This window comes from Podarcis cretensis, assembly GCF_951804945.1.
Source record: "Podarcis cretensis genome assembly, chromosome: 4".
Lineage (NCBI taxonomy): Eukaryota > Metazoa > Chordata > Lepidosauria > Squamata > Lacertidae > Podarcis > Podarcis cretensis.
Window position 1 is genome coordinate 78,100,619 of NC_137173.1, and position 23,121 is coordinate 78,123,739.

Genomic DNA, 23,121 nt, shown 5'->3' on the forward strand with positions numbered 1-23,121 from the left:
ACACATTTTTGCAGGGCGTTTTGCATTAACACAATGCATTTTTGGATGTGATTTTCACAAATGAATGCATTTTTAATGCACAATTTACCCTCATATATGCATCTTTGTACTTGTGACTTAGCTGGATAATTTTGTATTGCAAAATTCAGAGAAATGTGAATATGGAAGGATGGCTCTGCTTCAGTTTCCACGGTGTTTCGGGAACGGGAAATTATGTTTACCTTCAAATACGAACTGCATTTAACTTCTCCTCCACCCCCAGGGACAAGGCAGACTGGCAGCAAATTTGGGGCAACTCAGACACAACAGTAGGAATGCCAGATTGCCTTTACTGGTTCACCCTCACCACTCCAGTCTTGCTGCTGTCCTACCTTGTTCAGGTAAGCTGCAGTAATGCTATCACTCTCTGGGCACATATTTTGCCTTGAAAACTTTCTTGGACATATAAAATATTTCTCACAACCCTAACTGGAATGCTTTTCTTTGGAGCATGACATTCACCATTGTCGAAATCTGAATAACGCAATGCACATTTTATTCAGCTGTGTAGAAGAGTGGCAGTATACTTTTATTGGGATATTATTTAGAATTGGCATGGGCTAGACCAAATAAATAAGTCATCCAATTTTGCACAAGCAGACTTCTCCTTCCTCTCCTCCCTCTGAAGCCCTCTATGGTATCCCAAATCTGCTCAAGCTGATCCCTCCAACCAAGATGTTGGGAGCACAAGGGATGTGATGGAGGGGAAGACTGATTATGTGAGAGGAATCATAGAATTGGAGAGTTGGAAGGGGCATCCAGTTCACCCCCTGCCAATGCAGGAATCTTTTGCTTAACATGGCGCTTGAACACACATCTCTGAGAAGTCTGTTCCATTTACACAGAGCAGAGACAATATGAGATGTCACACATATGACACATAAACACTTCAGATTGACATTTAGCCAGGTCATAAATACCTAACAAAAATGTGAACCTTTTTGGAAAGTTACTCATAACCCTTTCATATTCCACCTTCTTTCAAGCAAAGTACACCAATTCCGTCTAAGTTACCATTTCCCTTACATGTAAGTCCCCTGACATTTTACAGATTTAGCTCAGTGGAAATAAGAGCAATGGCCTCATTGGGTGAACTTGTTTTTTTTTAAAAAAAAAAAAAATAATACTATCTTTTCACAATTGCCAGAAAACCACTGACTGATGGGTGCCATTGTTAACTGCAATGCTCTCTGTCTGCACGTTGTAGACCCCGACTCGGTGTACAAAGGCTCTGCTCTTAGCACATTCCCAAACTTTTATTCGCTGACCTTAGACCAGTTAGATAAGTGACCTCCCTGAAGAACTGCTGGAGATTTGTTGCTTTTCTGTACAGTTCTGATGAGAGTACTTAATTCTCTTCCGCAGCAAGATTTCCTGTGCCTTGGCAAGCAAAGCCTCTACACTTCACCATCTTGCCAGGCCAAACTTTGATAAGTACTAAAGTCAGTGAAGATATTATGGAACTCATAAAAGAAGCCAAGATAAAGACCCAGTACAGCTCATATAATTTTATGTTACTGGCAAATCAGGAAAAAAATGGACTGCTCTCTTTCCCCCAAAAAAGATGGCAAAGGGCTATTTAATTATGAAAGGTTTGCCACTGTCAGAAAGTCCAAGCTCTCTGATGAGTGTGCCTGCATGATTTAGAAGTCTGGGAACAATCTTTCCTGCATTTACACACTGCATTTTTAGGACAGTGCCTTTCCCAACTTGGTACCCTTCAGATTATTTGAACCACATCTCCCATCAGCTCCAGCTTACATGGTCAATGGTCAAGGATGATGGGAGTTGGAGTCCAACAGTATATGGAAGGGACAACATTGCAAAAGGCTATCTTAGGTGAATACTGAAAATTGTAATTATTTTGTTACAGATTGCAAGCCCCCTAGGTGGGAGCCTAGCCTCTTGTGCTTTGTAACATGTCATGCACATCCATGTCAGCACCACTACCATCATAATAAAAAATAATATGGGAAGAGACCTAAAGGTCAAAAGACAATAATCAAGCTACTGGGCATGAACAAGGAATAAGTATTTTTCCTGGATAGAAGTAAATAGAGAGTGTTGTTTTGATAGGTACTGTTTCACTGACAGAGAACATATTGCAATACTATTTCAGAGTATTGGCTAGATTACAAGAATTGGAAATCTTTACTTACTGGGGCATGCAATGACCATGAGATTCATTTGGATCTATATTTCTAGCTTCATGAAGTGACATGATCTGTTTGGGATCTGATCTGTGTCTTCCCAGTTTGACTTGCTCTTCAGGTCCAAGTCTGATTTGTTAAAAGGGAGGCTCTGTTTCCCCTTCCCTATTCACTATGATGGGAAAACGAAAAGCAAATATTTTCCTTTTCTGAGATTAAATTTTCAGGAATCAAACTTCCTCTAAAGTGGGTTCAGGGTGCCCATACTGTGGGCAGATACATTTGGGGGGGTTGTTTTGTTTTGTGTGTGCAAGGGCACCTTTAATGTATGGTTTTTTAAAATATAAAAATCCATAACTTAAAAAAATAATAATTCTGAGGGATTCGGACGTAGTCAGCAAGCAGGGCTCCCCCTTCTGAGTCGGTGAAGCTTGCCAATTTCAGAATGATAGCTCCAGTGGTTCTCACACAAAGTGCCCCCCAGCAGAAGGTTCCTGAGCAGCAGGAAGGGTCAGCATGGGAGTTCCAGTTAACCACTGCCAAACTGTAGAAATAGGAATCATAAAAATCAATAGAAATAGGAATCATAGTAGGTGGGGTGGGATAAAAGACCATGGATCCCCAGGGAAGACTGGGGTGGGAGTAATGTCACAACAATGAGCTTGTTACCCAAGGTGCCATTGATGTGGGTGGGTTCCTGTGCCCCAAACATATTTGAGGGGGATACTGTCTCCTCGCTGTAAGATCTCCTCATAGTGGGAGGGTAATGGTGGGAAAAGAACCTGGGAAAGACTGGAGTGGGGAAAGAGCCCCCGTCCCAGCAAGGGCATAGTTCCCTCAATGGTTGTTTGTACAGCCTGGGCTTCTGCTCTGTCATAGGTTTTGGGGACTATAATGGAGATCTCTCCATTGACTTGTGTAGGGGAAGGTCTATGTGGAAAAGAAGCACAGTTTTAATCCCTCCTCCAAATCACTGCTAAACCTGTCAGTCAAAACTAAAGATTCATCCACCCTTTCCATTTCAAGCTCTGGGTACTTTTCCAGCTAGCGTGGTGTCATTTCTCTGGGAGGAAAGCAATGGCCAAGTGCTGTTTGGAAAGCCGTCTTCAGAATGTTATTGAATACTTCAAGATGGTTTGTAAAAGGTGCGGTCCTACTCAGTAACATGGCAATCTCCCCAAATCACCTTGATTTATCTCATTGTTTGGGGTACACATAGAGGTGTTGTACACCCCATTACATACCAAAGACTAGAAAACCTGGAATTATAAAAACAAAACAAAACAAAAAACTCCTGATGATGCCCCTAGCCCCACAATGTTGAGTTTCTGTCTCTTAAATAAAATCAAGGGTTTTGAACCCGGGTTTCACTGGTCCAAGTACATCACTCACTAAACCGGACCATGACTCTCAGTACATGCTGCATCAAAATGTAGTTCTCCAAAGAAAATGCTGGTGAAATGAGCGCAAAGAATTTTAAAGCAGAAAAAGGGAGTTCATTAGTATCTTATTATTTCACCCCATCCTATTTCTTTGACACCTGTGCTTCAGGCTCTGCCGTAGAAGAGTGATGATCTATTGACAGCCTGTCTTGGCTGTGATAGTCATGACACACCTGTTTCAGAAATGTAGCTCTTCCTCACAGTTGCTGATGGTGTGTTATCACTTTTGCTACCGTAATCAAAAAAAAGTTGCGTTCATATCTTGATTTAAATATGATCAATGAAGAAGAAGAAGAAGAGTTTGGATTTGATATCCTGCCTTTCACTCCCTTTAAGAAGTCCCAATGCAGCTAACATTCTCTTTTCCCTTCCTCCCCCACAACAAATACTCTGTGAGGTGAGCGGGGCTGAGAGACTTCAGAGAAATGTGACTAGCCCAAGGTCACCCAGCAGCTGCATGTGGAGGAGCGGGGAAGCGAACCCGGTTCACCAGATTACGAGTCCACCGCTCTTAACCACTACACCACACTGGCTTTGAATCGCGTAAGATAAAGTTTATACTCAGATGTGCTCTTGAGTAATTCTCAAAGCGGTTTCGACTTTTTAATTTTATTCTCACAACCACGCCGTGAGGTAGATTAGACTGAGAGACAGTAAGTGACCCCAAGGCCACCTCGTGAGCTTCATGGTCAAGCAGGGATTGGAAATTTGGCCCCCCAGAGCCTAGCCATAAAGGTAAAGGGACCTCTGACCATTAGGTCCAGTCGTGGCCGACTCTGGGGTTGCGGCACTCATCTCGCTTTATCGGCCGAGGGAGCTGGCGTACAGCTTCCGGGTCATGTGGCCAGCATGACTAAGCCGCTTCTGGCGAAACCAGAGCAGCGCATTTAAACGCCGTTTACCTTCCCACCAGAGCAGTACCTATTTATCTACTTGCACTTTGACGTGCTTTCGAACTGCTAGGTGGGCAGGAGCTGGGACCAAGCAACAGGAGCTCACCCCGTTGCGGGGATTCAAACCGCTGACCTTCCGATCGGCAAGCCCTAGGCTCTGTGGTTTAGACCACAGCGCCACCCGCATCCCCCCTCAGAGCCTAGCTATAGGTAACTTTAATTTGGAAACTTGTACGTTTGTGACACCTTATGGTAGCCCTGCTTGTTCAAATAGCTTGTCCCTAGATAGGTCCCTTTTTATACAACGCTGCATATTAGTAGCCCTGATAGCATGACTCTGCCCTACGCACCAAAGGTGATTCCTCTGAATGTTTTTTGTTGTTTTTTTGTTTTTTTTTTTGTGGTGAGGGTTTCTGAAGTACTGAGGCAGGCTGGAATACTGTGTTGCACCTGTGTTCATGTGAGTTTTATTTCCCCCGAACTTAAACCGCGTGACACAGTAGTATCCCCCAATGTCGTTTTGTACCTAACAGTGCAGCTGAATGCCATTTTCAAGAAACAGAACTTAACTTTTTTAAAAACAGTATTTGTTTAAGAGGGCAGCCTTTCATCTAGTATTCTGTCCTTGGCTTACCCTGGTGCTTTGATGTAATGGTGTCGCGCGGCAAAAAAAGTGTTCTCAGATCAACTCTGGAATGCCTTTAATTCAGCACAGCTGAGTTACTTGTAAGTAGAAAATCCTGGTGGAAAACTAAAATGTTTATTCTATGTGTGTGTGTTTTTAACAATCTTTGCAAACGACAGAGAAGAGTATATTCTACTCACCTAGACATAAACACTTGTGTATGGGTAGAAACATTAAAGTAGAGAAGTGAACAGAAACGGCCAAAATTAAGAATTATTTGTCAGTGGTCTGTACACAGAGTGGAAAACACCAGGTTCCAATCCTATTAATATATGTGCCTATCATTAGCATGGTAAACCAGAATGAATCTTTTGGAGCTGAGGTGTACATTTAACGCCCCCCAATCTAAATTTTTGTTTTTGCAAGGGGGGGTTGCCATACCAGGAATGATTTGTTTTAAAGGGGTGAGATCACAAGGGGGGGGGGAATGTGGTTTAGGGAGGAAAGGGAGAGGAGAAGGGAACCCCCTGGTACCCTGTGTCCAAGGGCGCCCCAGAAACCTAGCGCTGGCCTTGCTAGTAGTCATGAGGCTCTTCACCCTCCTTCTGGGTTATTCCCCCCACGGAGTGTCCAGAAGGATGCTACCTGGCCAATCCAAAGATACACAGGAAAGAGGAAGCATGAGCCCGCTTCCTGTCCCTCCTGTGATACCTAACACCAAGAACTACAATGTCTCCAGCTGTTTCTACAACTATTCCCATTCAACTACAAAAAGAAGATCTAATTTAGAGGGTACTGAACATTTGGTTCTTCTAACAACAGAAAAGCAATAGGAAAGTATGCATATTAAAAACCATGTCTTGGTTTTAATGTGAATACTGGTTACAGATACTCGAACGTAGGTATGAAAAGAATGACCAAAGGATGCCTTTGTTGTTTTTTTAAAAAAATGCCTTTATTCTTTCATATTAATGGAAGCTCGTCTTCGTTTTTACATGGGGCTAATTTACTGATATTTTAAAAGTAGTACATTAAATTTTTACAAAAGTATTAAAACATTATTCAGCTAATGAACCATGCTAGTTTTAGTTTTACATTTTAATGTACCATCCTGCAGTTAAAAACAGTAGAATTAATTACATTTGAAATAAGATAAAAGTAAGCGCCTGACTCTCTAAATTGCTTATTACAATGTAAAGTACCTGTGAGAAATGTAATTCAAACTCTACTCCTGCTTGTAAGCCCCTTTCCAATTTCACTTTATATTTCAGAACTTTTACATTGCAATCCTAAGGATATTTAATTTGTGGCAATATTTCTTGGTTCCAAAGTAGTCCAATTTGCAACAGAAAGCTGTATTCTATTAAGCATCCAGTTAAACGACCTTTCAGTTTGCAGCCTCAGAGCTAGTCTATAGATTTCATTTCTTTATTTGTTAATTTTCATTTATAGCCCACATTTCTGATCCCCAGAACCTCTGTTTATGAGTTCTGCTGCTCTGTTTAATTGTGATTTAAAGTACTGTGTGGTGTGTAACCCACCCTGGGAGACTTTTGAAAGATAGGTGGGTAAGAAATGTAATCAGTTAAATCAAATATACTTTGACGTGCTTTTGAACTGCTAGGTTGGCAGGAGCAGGGATTGAGAAACAGGAGCTCACCCCATCGTGGGGATTCGAACCACCAACCTTCTGATCAGCAAGTCCTAGGCTCTGTGGTTTAACCCACAGCGCCACCCGCGTCCCTATATAACCTTTTATACCATGTGTAAAATTCATTACAGCAGCTGCTATTTAAAGTGGAGGGGGTGGGTTCCCCGATGGGCTGTTTTTTATTTTTTTTTAAATAAATAAAATATGGTTTTTTTCATTACTTTTATGTCTCTGCCTGCATCTCTCTCAAGCAACAGATTTTTCTCCATGTAGTATTTGATAAAGACAGTTTAGAATCCCCCTAGAATTGTTCAGTTTGGAAAAAACATCCTATAGACATAATTTGCTGGAGGCAAGTTAACACTGCAGATTAAAAGTTTACATGAAAACAATAGACAAAGCAAAGTTACTTTAAATTAAACTGAAAGGGGGGAAATCCCTTTTATTGGGCCTAGAAAGACTTGTCACAAACTAGAGCGTATTATCACATAACACTGCAAAGTATTGATCTCTCCTTCATTGTTATGCACAATGTTAGCACTTGCTTGTCAAACTGCTTCCCACAGATTCTCAAAAATTCCTTGCACATTCGCTAGAATCTGACTGTTGGGCAATAGATGTCATCAGCTGGGATATGTAATAAACAGAAAGACCGTCACTCAACGTTTCAAGACTGGGGAACCTTTTTCAGCTTGAAGGTCGTCTTCCAGGGTCATATGTTTGTGGAGGATAGACTACTTTTTTGAGTCATGCAAGATAAGAGGTTTCTACATGTATACCTCTCCACCCAAGAGCTTTGTCATACTTCAAGGGCACATTCTAGCCAACCCAAAGCACTTGAAGGGGGTGCAGAGCATGAGCAGTTCGGATTATGACCTGTGGAAAAAATGTGACATTGGGAGAGTCTCAAAGCACAGACAGAGAGGCCTTGAAGGGCTGCCTTTGACCCTTGGAGACCTGAGAGGTTCTGTCTCTTTTTTCATTGGAGAAATGTTGAAGGGTATGGTTCCCCACCTCTACTTTAGCAGAAGCCTGGCGGGTGAAGCAGTATAATGGTCATGTGGCCTAGCAAAGGATGTTGCCATGGTAGCTTCTAAAGAAGGCTGCCATTGCTCTTCTACAGTGGCACTTCAGGCAGTGCTGGATTAACCTGTTGCCCGGTTGGCATCAACCGGGAATTGTTTGGCTCCAATTCCTTGACCAGCTGGTAAGAAAGGGAAGGCTTGTTGCTGTTTTGTATACAATACATAGATAAATCTAGGGCTGGGAGTGAATCCAGTCCGTTCATATTTCAACTGCAGCAGAATTAAATGACAACTGGCAGATTTTGGGCTGAAGGTGTTAAAATGGCTGAGGCAGGGGAAAATGCTAAGCCGTTCAAGGCATCAGGGCAGAAGAGATTTCTTTTCATGGAAAGGGGCGGTCTATGGACTCTGTGCCCTGATAGTCTCCAGAGCTAATGAAACTGAAGGGGCTTGGTAGGTATGCCTATAAGTTACATAGGCTGTGAAGAGGATGAAACAGTTGTATTCACTGAGCTGAGGCCTCAAGCCAACCCGAGCAAAGTGGGCAGTGGGAGATAATGTTTTAGCTTTCATACTGATGGCAGAAAAAACAGCACTGAATTACTAGATAATTATGATGCATAATTACGATGCATTTCAGCCATGCAAAATAAAGTTGCTGACCAGAATTCAGCCTGCCCTGCAGCTGGGTGAAGAGTCCAGCATCAGATGAAACTACCAAGATGGGGGGGGGGGGGAGAAAATTTGTGCTTCATATATTTAAGTTTCATATTCATATATATATATGTTTTTGTTTAGTCATTTAGTCGTGTCTGACTCTTCATGACCCCATGGACCAGAGCACGCCAGGCACTCCTGTCTTCCACTGCCTCCCACAGTTTGGTCAAACTCATGCTGGTAGCTTCGAGAACACTGTCCAACCATCTTGTCCTCTGTTGTCCTCTTCTCCTTGTGCCCTCCATCTTTCCCAACATCAGGGTCTTTTCCAGGGAGTCTTTTGTTCTCATGAGGTGGCCAAAGTGTTGGAGCCTCAGCTTCAGGATCTGTCCTTCCAGTGAGCACTCAGGGCTGATTCCTTAAGAATGGAGAGGTTTGATCTTCTTGCAGTCCATGGGATTCTCTAGCACCATAATTCAAAAGCATCAATTCTTCGGCGATCAGCCTTCTTTATGGTCCAGCTCTCACTTCCATACATCACTACTGGGAAAACCATAGCTTTAACTATACGGACCTTTGTTGGCAGGGTGATGTCTCTGCTTTTTAAGATGCTGTCTAGGTTTGTCTTTGCTTTATATATTCAGTGAGGCAGGGATAAATACAAGAAATCAGATCTACATTTACTTAGTAGGATAGAGATGCATAGATTTGGATGAAACATCCTCCGTCTAAGCTTGAGGACAATGCCATTATGTGAAAACATGCAAGACTCCCAGAGTTATCCTGCTAATAACAGCTTTGGACAACTGAGTTAAGCAGTTTTTTGAATGAAAATATAAAACTGACCAATCTCCACAGGACAATAGCAGCGTAGAATTCTCGTTGTGTTTTAGCATATTGTGGATTCTGTGCAGCTGATAGTCATCACTTATGTGGACATTCCGAAAGCCTTTTAGGAATCAATTTCCACCCATTTTCCTTGCAGAGATAACCTCAGCTTTAAACCTCCTGCAGTCACTGTTGAATCAATGAGCAGCTAGGATCCACTCCTGAGTGGAAGAGACTGAGATATTTGCATTTAAAATGGCTTCACGTTGACTTGACCCCCCCCCCCAACTCACCTTCCCTTATGTTGGGTACTCCTAAAGCTTCTGTCCAGGTTTACTTATATGGCTTGTTTGCTAAACCCTTTTTCTTTCTTACAGTTCTTGTCTGGGGCACTTGGCAACTAATTTGTTTCAGGATCACATCCTTGTATGTATTCTTGTATTCCTGTAGTCTTTTGCCAGGAACAAGGAGCATTTCATTTGTCATTATACAAGACTGCCTTCTGCTGAGTCCATTTTGCCCAGGACTCTTTCTTCTGACTAGAAGCGATTCCCTGAGGTCTCAGGCAATAGTTTCCCCAGTCCTGCTTCCAGAGATCCTTTTTTAATTGGAGATGCTGGGGACTGAATCGGGGGCATTTTGCTTTCAGAGCAGATGCCCTCCCTCGTGTTTTGCTATCTGTCTTGATTGCTAAATGGAAAAACCCCCCAATAAAAATGCTAATAACTAAACAAAACAAAAACCTTTGTTTATTTAGATGTAAGTCCTGCTGGGTTCAATGGGACTTTGTATTAATTATGCTCCAGATTATAGTCTTAGACAGGAACGGGAATGGAAAATGTGTCGGCTTTTTGCCTCATGTGGTCCCAAACTCATAAAAGAATTTGCTTGTCATTTTAAACAAACTCCAAAGCATACATGCTGTATTGTTTTTGTCCCTGGTTTGGTGAGTAACACACTTTCCCCTGGGGGGCAACTGTGCATTTTCTTCATGGGAAGGAAGGAAACTTCCAGACTTCCAGGCCTCTCTTCTTGACCCTTGGGACTCTTCTCAGGCCATGCCCCTCCCCTGGCCACACCCACATACCAGGCCACACCCACTCCACCTTCCTCAATTGCTTCTGCCTGGCTAAAGAAGGTGCTTGAACAGTGGTACTGCCTATTGTTTGCTTTGGTATGTGTGTCAATCTCTGCTTTCTATTCAGCTGGAATGCTGCCTACTGTACAATGGTAAAAACCCCACCTGTTGCCCTGGACAGTTTTGCAGGCAGCCTCCGAAAGGCTGACCATTAGGAAATGTCACCCTTGAGCTGTAAAAGGTTCCCTGCTTATAGTTAAGGTCCTATAACCAGTGGCTGGTAGTGTGGTGGGTGGGGCAGCAGCTTTGCATCATTGCTGCCTACTGGGAGGTCGAGGGGGGTGGGCTGAGATGGCAAAATCAATGCAGTGCAAATGTGCCATTGGCAGTGCCAGATTGGAGGTCAGGTGAATGTTGCCAGATGTCTCCCCACTCTCTCCACTTGCATGTTCCATGTGAAGAAGCAGCTTGGGTCCTTCTCAGACTGAAAAAATTGGGTGTCTAGTCTGCCTACGTTGGGTCAATGCCATCTTTGAGGTCCAACGTAATCATTCTATACTAATATAAGCATTCCATAAATAGTTCCAAGCTCTTTGTTTTGTGTGGTTATTGTATTGATTTTGTGTTGTAAGCTGCCCTGTGGTCTTTTGACCACGGGTGCCATATACTTTTTCCTCCCTCCTCAATCAACTTGAGGAAACCTAGTTGGGGAACTCTCCAGAACAGAGAGAAGATGGTTGAGAGGAACTGCAGAGGGGCGAGGAGGAATTAGCAAAAATCACCTCCCTTTGATTAGCATAGGTAGCCACTGGATCAAAAGACCTTCAGTGAGCACAAGGTTACCAACTCGATTCCTTCTGTAGTTTAATAGATGTAACATCTGATATGTAAAGGAATTCACACTTACATTTCTGGGAAGAGTTTTGTACCTTTCTCGTGAGCTAGAGTTCTAGATTTGCTGCTTCTGGTAGATGTGGTGTTACAGTCAGAGAAAAACTGTGTATAGAAATAAACCATTTCATTTGTTACCATCATCTTGGAATTTTTAACACTACACTGCAAGTTCTCAAATTCTATCCTTTCTCAGAAGTGTAAACACATATATGTTTTTAAACTAAAATCACTTGGCAGTGTGATATCTTATAATTATATTTAGCTTTTGTACTTCACCATGGAGCATAATATTTGCTTTAAAGGGGGGTTGGCACATGTGTTGCAACCAAACAGACCTAATGCTTAGTGAAAATAACAATGTGAGGCTTGGGCAGAGTTGGTGCTGGCTGCTGCTAACTGGTGTTGTTAAGTAGTCTTTAGTGATATTGTGCTCAGTTGAATGACAGCAGGTGCAAGAATAAAGTTTGAAACCTTCGGCGGACAAAACGTGAGGGGGGGAACCCTATGGTAACAACCAGTGCTTTTTTCTTGGGGGATGCAGGGGTACGCATACCCCTAAACATTTTGTGAATCTTTGTACTTTTGTCCATTTACTGCATTTATTTTTCCAAATTTGAACTATAAAATTGTGGTTTTCTTGAATCAAAATGAAAGTACCCCTAAACGTTTTTTTGAAGAAGAAGACAAGAAGAGTCTGGATTTGATATCCCGCTTTATCACTACCCTAAGGAGTCTCAAAGTGGCTAACATTCTCCTTTCCCTTCCTTCCCCACAACAAACACTCTGTGAGGTGAGTGGGGCTGAGAGACTTCAAAGAAGTGTGACTAGCCCAAGGTCACCCAGCAGCTGCATGTGGAGGAGCAGAGGAGGAGTGGAGGAGCGGAGACACGAACCCAGTTCCCCAGTTCTATTGCTCTTAACCACTACACCACACTGGTAATGACAATCAACAACACAGCATGCAAAAAGTAGTCATTGCATTAAAATGATAAAGTAGCCTTAACGGAATGTGAGATGACTGAAAAAAATCTCTAAGTACGGATTTACGAACCTGGTTTAGATCAAACACAGGCCCCACAGAAATCCGTTACCTGCGAAAGCTTTCCATTAAATGCACTTACCTCATGTGCTGGCTGATTCATATCTTCTCTCAGCGTGGCGAGTGGTAGGCCCAACTCCATCGAAATCCTTGCAGCACCATTAATATCGAGTAGGACTAAGCACAGCCCCCTCTCATCTTCTCCATGGATTCAATTCAGGAGTCCAAAATCGGGATGACCTCTTGTGAGCCAACTTGGGGATCACTCATCCTGCCCTGGATCTGGTCCCAAAATAGTAGGCAGGGCTTATGTTTAGATTATTATTTTTTTTTTAAAAAAAATGAAACATACGAGTAGGAGCAGAGAGGGAGGAGGAAATGTTGCTCTCCTTTCTCTACCCACACCTGAGAGCGGTGGGGTCAGTTCTGCTGGGTGCTCCTTTTCACCAGGCAGAAAGGAAAGTCAGGTAGCAAGCTCCTACCAGTAAGGTCTCTGCCTTTCTTCGGGGTTTCCTTCCTGTTGGCTGTGTCTCCTTCCTGCCTGATGCCCTGCCCCAACAGCCCTGAATCACTCACTCTGGGCCATCGTACCTGACCTAGTGATCCCTGGCTATCTGTACCCCACTGTCTGATGCCCAAGTACCCTTTCATAGACCCAATTTAGCTCTAATATAAAGTACCATTTCTCCCTCTGATCATAATACTACTTTGTTGCTGTTTAGTCATTTAGTCGTGTCTGACTCTTCGTGACCCCATGGACCAGAGCACACCAGGCACTCCTGTCTTCCACTGCCTCCCGCAGTTTGGTCAAACTCATGCTGGTAGCTTCGAAAACACTGCCCAACCATCTTGTCCTCTGTCGTTCCCTTCTCCTTGTGCCCTCCATCTTTCCCAACATCTGGGTCTTTTCCTGGGAGTCTTCTCTTCTCATGAGGTGGCCAAAGTATTAGAGCCTCAGCTTCAGGATCTGTCCTTCCAGTGAGCACTCAGGGCTGATTTCCTTCAGAATGGACAGGTTTGATCTTCTTGCGGTCTATGGGACTCTCAAGAGTCTCCTCCAGCACCATAATTCAAAAGCATCTACTTGATAGTAAATGATAGAGTTTATCACATTTCTTTCTCTTTAGGATTTCAAGGTATTTTTTCATGTGAGTGAAATCCACCACTATTATGTTACTGGGATAGAGTGGAGATAGTATTCATTATGAAGATTTTGTTTTCAAAACTATACTCTGGCAGAGAAAGGGGGCAGGGTTTAGGGGGCAAGATTTCTGTTTCTTTTGGTACATCCTTCCTCTAAGCACTCATCCTAACTTGCTGCCCCCACGACCTCCTCGGTAGCAGATGCAATTCATTTTTGTGCAGGCTGACAACGAAAGCTGCATAGTATATGGGGCTGCATATCTTTACTTCATTATTTCCTCATAGCAAAGACTTGAAACTCTAATGTGTCAGAAAGAAGAGGTGCCAACATGACATTTACCGCTGCTAATATGAATCTGATTAGTTTCACAACAAGAAACATCATCTTAACTCTTTGCATTCTTTTGGTATTGTCGGCGCAGAACCAGGAAGGAGCGTGGTCCATTTGAGCTTAGGATCCTTGCTTAGGATTCCATGAAAGGACTGGAATCTCCCCTTTGCTTCAGTTGAGCAGGAGAACTTACTGGTGGGCGGCACCCCATTTAAATCAATCAAGCTTGCATCGGGGAATATATGGCATCTCAAACAATGCATCTTACATATTTTTTAAACTGCCACACGGATCGAGAAAGTGAAGGAGTTCTTCCTTAGTAATGTAAGATCAGTGCATCTGAACCACAATTCTCAAACATGGCAGCAGGTTTTCCTAGGAGGAGAGGGGCATTGTGATGTTATAAATATTGGGCTTCTTCATGAGGTCCTAGGATCTGGAAGTATCACAGAATTGGAGTGTTGGAAGGGAACATGAGGGTCCTCAAGTCCAACCCCCTCTGGAATGCAGGAATCTTTTGCCCAACATGGGGCTCAAACCCACAACCCTGAGATTAAGAGACTCATGCTTTTCCAACTGAGCTGTCCCAGCTGCCTTATACTGCTGTTTACCAATAGGGGGTAGGAGCCAGGAGCTTGGCATAATGTGGGTGCAGCATCAGGAGTGTCAATTGGCTCTGCTGATATATCTGTACCACACCAAGCTTCTCACTGCCTTGCTCCTCTCCCTCATCCTCTCACTACCAGGCAGCAACACATAACAATGGGAAATCAAGAGAGCCTTGCAGCCCCACCAGTGCCACCCTGTTGGCCGCTGCTGGTACCCACTCTGCACTTCAAACACATGACTTGTGTTTGAAGTGCACAGCATGCAGAGGAAGGAAACCAACATGACAAAGGGTCTGTAAACCGAGCCTTATGAGGAACAGTTGAAGGAGATGGGTTTAGCCTGGAAGAGAGGAGACTGAGAGAAGATATGATAGCTATCTCCTGAGGCTGTCACATGGAAGAGGGAGCAAGCTTGTTTTGTCCTGCTCTGGAGGGTAGGACTCAAACCAATGGCTTCAAGTTACAAGAAAAGAAGGTTCCGACTAAACATCTGTCATGGATGCTTTAGCTGAGATTCCTGCATTGCAGGGGTTGGACTAGATGACCCTTCCAACTCTGCAATTCTATGATTCCATCATCAGTATCATCAAACCTTTTATTGGCATCACATGTTGTTGTTGTTGTTTAGTCATTTAGTCATGTCCGACTCTTCGTGACCCCATGGACCAGAGCACGCCAGGCCCTCCTGTCTTCCACTGCCCCCCGCAGCTTGGTCAAACTCATGCTGGTAACTTCGAGAACACTATCCCACCATCTCATCCTCTGTCGTCCACTTCTCCTTGTGCCCTCCATCTTTCCAAACATCTGGGTCTTTTCCAGGGAGTCTTCTCTTCTCATGAGGTGACCAAAGTACTGGAGTCTCAGCTTCAGGATCTGTCCTTCCAGTGAGCACTCAGGGCTGATTTCCTTAAGAATGGATAGGTTTGATCTTCTTGCAATCGATGGGACTCTCAAGAGTCTCCTCCAGCACCATAATTCTAAAGCATCAATTCTTCGGCGATCAGCCTTCTTTATTGTCCAGCTCTCACTTCCATACATCACTACTGGGAAATGGCATCACATACAAACATCCAAATATCCAAAACAAATCAATACAGAACTACCAAACTATTGTCAAACATCGGGAAATTGTACGCCAAACATCTGTCATGATTCCATGATTCTATGGCTTGCCCCAAATAACCTTGGAAAGTTTAGCTTAAGAATGCTGGGAGTTGTGAGGAGTAAAGTACAGTTCCCATAATTCATTGGCGCAATCAGTGTGCTTTAAATGTACAGTGTGTATGGAAGCTAAGTCAGTGGCAGGAAACTCCTTGGAGCTGAGAGGAAGCAGACGAGTCTGTCTTGTGCCCTCGGGCAGTTTAATCATTGGTGGGCCACTTAATTTTCAGTAGGTGAGCAGGGAGATCAATACTGCAGGCCAACTTTTTATTGGACTTCCTCTTTCTGAAAGGGTTGGTTGAAATGTCAAAATTGCGAAAAACTCCTGGAGAATGTGCCAAGGTATGTACTTGTAATAATAAAAAAATGTTTTTCATTAAGGTTTTCTTTTTTCAAAAAAGCCAACCATAGGTTAGAGGGAACCAAAAATGCATTTGATCTATATATATAATGTTTCCCTTATGTATAGCATAAACATTTATAAAAAGGTAGAGAAACAAGCCACAAGGCTTTGAACGCTCTGGTATTTTTTAAATGCACAGCGACAAAACATCAAGCTCAGATCTTTGATGACCTTGCAAGTGCAACATTCTCCTTGGAATAATTTCAGTTTATTCCTTTATTGGATCAAATTTAAAATGTCTATGGTACCATTAAGGTGGATAAAAATAGTCTAGCTACAGAAAAGCTCAACTGTCTTCATGTAAAATATGGAAAAATGTAGAAAAATATATACATTTCAAAAACACGAAAGAGGATAAATAGCCTTTTGCCAAAGTTCATCAGCCATTAAGAAGCAGGTGAAGTGGCTGGGGTTTTTGTTTTTTTCCCATTTTTGTAGGGCCATAACAATACAAATGACTTTAACTGCCAGTAAAAATGACACACAAGGTCAGGGCCTTTAAAAGTGAGTGCATGCTTTGGAGGAAAACTATAGAGGAATTAAAAATATATGTGCCTGTTTTGTTAGACAGGTTTCTGAAAGGAGCTTTTGTGTGGCAAAATGTAATACGACCCCCATGCTTTGGAATCAGTTTTGCCCTGAGTCTGGAGAAGGTTGTGTTCTTTCTATCCTCCAGTGGGATGGATTTATTTTGGCTTGGTGTGATTTAGTTAATTATTTCATTTCCAAAAGTTCCCCCTTTGTGAGGGGCAAAACATGAGCTCAACACAACACTCTCAATCTCTCACACACAAATAATAGAAAACAAGACATTTGAAGACCACAACCCAGCCATCATTAAGCATGTTCAACAGTGCAATCCTATGCAAGTGTTTTCAAAAGCCCTGAATTCAATGCAGGCTACTCCAGAGTAAGTAGATACAGGACCACAGCACTGCAGTGGTAAATAATTAATCATATTCTTCTTTTTTCTGTGGAAGTCAATTGGGTTGCTGAAGTCAACTGAGTCTATGATTCCCTGCTAGAAATAGTTTTCACCAGAATCATAACAGATCACTTTTGAGTGCAATCACAGACATGTCTCCTCAGAAATAAGCCCCATTGAGTTCAATGAGAGATGTCCCTAAGTTTGTGTCTGTATGCATAACAGACACCACATAGGATTGCAGGCTTTGTGGCATAGAGTCTATCATACTTCTGAAAAAGTTGCTTTTTAAAAGAAAAAGAAAAAGAAATTAAAGAGCATTTCTGTTTCTAGCATTATGAACTTCTGAACGCTCGCTCTCTCCTTTTTTTGAATACTGTCCAGATCTCTGCTGGTTTAATTTCTTAGTCCCATCTGTTTCCCTCTCACTGACTATATTTGTTAGTGTTTCCTCAAGCAGCAGGCTGAACTGCCCTTACTGTGCTGGGGAGGGGCGTTGAGGGCATAGATTGATCATTTTATAGGACAGGAAAACGTTTATTTTGGGCCAGGGTGTGCAGTGCATTTCTCCCCTTCCTGCCCAGTTATAGAAGGCTGGGGGGCGGCGGGGAGAGAGAGAGAGAGAGAGAGAGAGAGAGAGAGAGAGAGAGAGGAATACAGCAGAGACTGTTTGGGTCTAAGAGGGAGAAGAGGAAAAAGGTAGCTATGTCAAAAGGGCCATTAGCAGGCTTATCTGTCTTTCTACCTTGGCACGTGAAAGCTCCCAGCTCAGCATGCTTTGTGTCAAATCTATCATTTGATATGTCAGGGACCATTATTCCCTCTTTTGTCACCAGTTTTGACCAAAGGATGAAAAATTGCTGTCTTACACAGACAAAATTATTGCTGGAGAGAGAGGAAAAAAAGGGCAGCTCCGGCACTCAGGCGTAGGCCAAGGTGAAACACTGGGAAACTCTCCTTAGATTAGGTCTGGGTTAAGAGAATATTGATCTGTGTGCTAAAAACTGTTGATCTCTCTGAGCAGAGGATGACAAATGGTGGCAAACAAAAAAACTGAGTGTCTCCAAGGACATTCAAGCAGCATCGTGAGGCTGCGTACGTGGAAGTTATTTGTTTGCCCAGTGGGTTGTCCTCGAGAGAATTAAACTAAAATACGTAAATATCTCACAGAACGGAAACAGCCTCACGAAGAGATAAAATCTCATTTATTTTGCTAGATGTATATAGCCCACATTTGGTTGGGTTGCTTTTGAATGAAATAATACAATATAATAATAATAATAATAATAATAATAATAATAATAATAAATGAACCAGTAAAAGCATATAAAAAACAAAGGTCTGGAGCAAGAGAACTGTTTTCATCTGGTGCTGAACAATGAGCTGTATCGGTTTCACTTGTACTGCTGCATTCCACAGACAGGGTGTTGCCACCACCAAGACCTTACTCAGAGCTAAATTACCTTGGGTTTTTTGTGTGCATGCAATAAAATGATAAGAAGGGCCTTTCTGGCAGATGTTAAAGCCCAGGCAGGACAATATTGGGAGACGCATTCTTTTGGGGAGGTGAATCCTAATTCATTCAGGGTTTTGTACTTAAATGCTGTCAGTCATTGCACCCAGCTCCACCCTTATTCCTTCTACCCCAACAGACCCATTGGGCACCAGCATGTGGTGCTGTGGTCTAAACCACTGAGCCTCTTGGCCTTGCCAATCAGAAGGTCGGCAGTTCAAATCCCCGTGACAGGGTGAGCTCCCGATGCTCTGTCCCAGCTCCTGTCAACCTAGCAGTTCAAAAGCACGCCAGTGCAAATAGATAAATAGGTATTGCTGTAGCGGGAAGGTAAATTGTGTTTCTGTATGCTCTAGCACTCGTCACAGTGTCCTGTTACACCAAAATTGGTTTAGACATGCTGGCCACATGACCCAGAAAGCTGTCTGTGGACAAACGCTGGCTCCCTTGACCTGAAAAGCAAGATGAGCACTGCTGCAACCCCATAGTTGCCTTTGACTGGACTTAACTGTCCGGGGTCCTTTACCTTTCACTACTGCCATACAATGACTTGTCCTGGTCCATTTTGTTAATTCATTCCTAGCTGCCTTTAAGTGTCTTCCTTTCCAAGGCTTTCTCTTACAGTCACACCATCTTCATGACACCACTGTGGGTTCCTCGAAAGGAAGGAGAGTCCACAACCTCCTGAGGGGAGACCATTCCACTGCCAAACAGAGAGGGAGAGAGCAAATGGTGGATGGAAGCAGACAGGAGGGAGCAGCAAAAACTATCTCCCCCAAAGCCAAGTGGCGCTCCTTGTTAGCCACTAGGTGGCAAGGTCCAACAAGGGCTAAACAAATATTAACCTTTAAAAAGGAAGTCACGACAGACTGCAGTCTTTAAAAAAAATATTTTTGGTTCATGTTCTGGATGTATTAAACAAGTCACAAGTAGTGAAGACCCGACACACACACACGCCATTCTAGTAAATCAGGCTCAGGAACAGGCAGTAAAGGAGAAATGTTGGCTTGATAGGATATATGAGCTGTATGCTTCACACACACACACACACACACACACACGTATTTTGAAGTGAAAAGCTGCAACTTGCAAGCAACTCGTGTGGCTTATCTGTTCTCTGCAATGAAATGCTCCGCTCTGCTAGCTGGCTCCACCCTGGGATATTTCCTTCGTCTTTAGCTAAGGTCACATTTTGACTAACGGAGTAAAATGTTCTCCAATTATGGAGACTAGCTGCACTGTATACAAGTGAGCAGAGGCGGGCAAACATTTCCGCCATCTTGATTTGGGGCCTTCCTAGTTTGCATTCAGATGGCAGTTTGTTCCATTTTCACAACGTTCCCCCTAACTGTTATATTTGAGCTTTCGTGTGATATAAAAAGAACACCGTGAAATATAGCACAGGTTTAGCGCTTTTTTCTGTGTTATTTGCTGCTGGATGAAAAAATCGTTTGCAAGTAACATGAAATGAGCATTAAACTTGCACTATATTCCTCCATATTTCTGGAGCCGCCTTTTATGTCACGTAAAAGCTGAAATATAATGCGGAAATGAACAGTTAGGGGAACGTCATGGAGATAGAATGAACTGCCATGTGAACACAGCCCTGATCTTATTTGGGGGTTTACTTAGAGAAAGCTCAAGCTGTTCCTAGGAGTTTTTAAGGAGGTGATTTCCCCAATAGCTCTCTTTCTTATCTGGATTTTTCTATAGCTGCTTTGCTTCTTCCCCCATTTCCAAGGAGCAAAGTGGGGAGACAGTGGCTGAGAAATCAGGTAACTGCTGATGCCAAGGAGAACTCATTATGAGGTAAGCTTGACTTCAGGGAGGGGCTAGCCTGCCTTATAGCGGCACAAGTTTTAAAAACGGAGGGAGACTTAATTTCAACATTCTTGTTTTATAGTGCTAGCATGTTCATTAAATCAACAGATCTTTTGTCCAGGAAAACAACTCCATGCCTCAAAAATGACTGAAACCCGTGATTACTTAAAAAACCATTGCTAGCCATTTTATGAACACAGCATAGTCATTTGTTATTAGCACAGCTTTTATAAATTGCAATTGTTGCATACAAAATGGGTTGAATTCCAATCACCATGTTCAAACGAAAGCAAATTGTATCATAATATTCAACGCCTGCCAGAGTGTTTTAAATTCTTTGCCATGTATCTTGCAGAAACATAGGCTTCAGTCCCCATGAAGTGCTTGTGTGCGTACTGTACCTTTTAAGCACATTCAAAGCACATCCTCCCCACTCCATACACACAGAGAGAATCTTGGGACCTGTGGTTTACAACCTGCAGAGGATGCAACACAAAAGCTTAACAGGCTCTAGACACTGGTTCAAACTAAACCAGAATGATTGCACCTTGGTTTACACATCATGGTAAATTAAGATATGGCTTCCTGGGTCTGTGCAAACATGGTGGCTCTCAGAGAGGGGATCAGATCCACTTTCCTCCTCCCTGGTCCTTAAAGTTTAGCAAAGAGCAGTTAAGCCAGGGTTTGGCTTAGTGTATCATTTGAACCCAATATCATGGTTAAGTTCTCTCTTCCTTAACCATGGTTGAGAGAGAGAGAAACCACCTTGGTTACAGATCATGGTTAAGGAGGACAGAGTTTAACCACGATCCCAGCTTCAAACAACATGCTAAGCCAAACCTTTGTTTAGCTACAGTGCTACACTGAACTAAAATGACTGGGAAGGAACAAAGAAGATACGAACTGCTCCCTGGGAGCCAGCATATAATATGTTCATTGTGAGCCATGGCTTGGCTTAGTGGTAGGCCCAAGCGATGAATGGTGCTACTAAATTCCTTTTGCGTGTATGTAGGCATGAACTCAGGGAGTATGTTTTTGTTCCAAAAACACATATCCAGGTCACACTTATCATCACATCCTTTTGATAGATCTATGTGGTACAGTTTTGTTTTAATCCCATGTTTGCTATTACACTGGCAGCATGGTTGTAATGTGACCTTCGTAACTGGACCCAGCACCCCCCACCACCCGAAAAAGAAGAAAATCCAGATTCTTGTAAATAATCTTTTTTATTTTGACAGCTGCTCTCAACACTTAATCTGTCTCTTAAAAATGAAAAAGTACAGTTGTGCCTGATGTTTCTGCTGAATTTTGGATATGATCTTTTTTTCATGACTCTCATCCTGCTCGGTGTTCAGTTTCTATCTGCAGATATCCATTCTATTAAAAAATGGAAACAGGCCACTTTTGCAATTTAATGGCATTTGCAACTCTTGCAGCAGTAGAGTGAAGCCTTTCAGATGAGTCTTCTAGATTTGGGAGAGTCATTTGCCTGAACGGCATCAGAATGGTTATGGCTCAGTTATTCTTGTATTCGCATACGGAATGCAGGTACTGCTGGGGTGGCAAGTTGTACATTGAAGGAAGAAAGGAGGACTGAGTAAATGGTTTGTGGCAAACAGCATACCAAGATACTCCAGCAGAAGCTCTGGCCTTCATGCATCTTCTCTGCCGGTGACAGATGCATGCATTATAATTCTCCTAGCACCTTGCAGGTATCTCCCCAAAAGTGCTGTGGAGGAAGAAAATGTGAGAAACGGGCAGGTCTGAGTACCTGAATTCACAGCAAAAGAATCTTTCAGGTGGTTTTATTTCTCTCATTAAGATGCAAATAAATAAGGATCATTGGGGATTTGAGGTTTTTGGCAAACACAACAGGGTGAAACCAGAGAAGTTGTTAGCTCTGTGTCTGGGTCCCGTGTCTGGGAAACCACAGTTGAAGCAGAAAACTGGAGAATGAGGTATGTGCTGGGTAAAAGTGAGGGAGAACATCAGTTCAGTTTAAAACTAAAGGTGAACCTACCCAATTAGCACTTCCTGAATTTTATTGTTTGAAATTCACACATCACTGAATTTTGCAATGCAGTGCTTCAGCCAAGTAATGCGTACAAAATGCATATTCTAGGGCAAAGCGTGCATTAAAATGCATACATGGGTGAAAATTGCATGCCAAAACTACATTGTAATATGGAAAGTGTATTGCAAAATTGCACACAAAACTGTGTATATTGACATTGGTGCTGAATTTTCACAGAGACATCTGTGAAATAAATGAATCCGAAACTGACATGGAAACATAGAGAACTGAACTTTGGATATGAAAAATAAAGATCATCCCAAACTGACAGGTGCACCCATACCTGAAGTCGAAAAGTGGCTTTCTTAGCTTTCTCTTAGCGCTTCTCTCCCATTCTAAGAGTGCCTCATCCCATTTCTCACTTTGAGTCCTATAGTTGACTCTATACGGGCATACTTTTGCATACCATTGTTTTAGTAACGAAGAAATGGGATTCTTTCCTTTCCTCCATCTCCTTTTAGCTACTCAGCACAAAAACAGAGGACACTTGAATCTGCATGCCTAGGAGAATTTGCTTTCTCTCCACCACCACCACCCCCGCCAAGTTCACATATACATTATTCAAGAAATGTAAAGCCTGATGAGAGAACCGCACATATATCACTGCCATGTAAATGATGGAGTGCAGCTGCCCATAGATTGGTCACTTTGTGCTATTTTGAGTTCAGAAGCAGGAAGGGAAGGAATATCAGCTGGGCACATTTCTATGATAACATACCCAATTTCCAAACACAGAAGGATGGTCTTTTGATAAATGTGCATAGATTTGTGTAGAGAAAGAGAGTCCTGCAGTAGACTTTGAATAAGGCCCAAAGAGA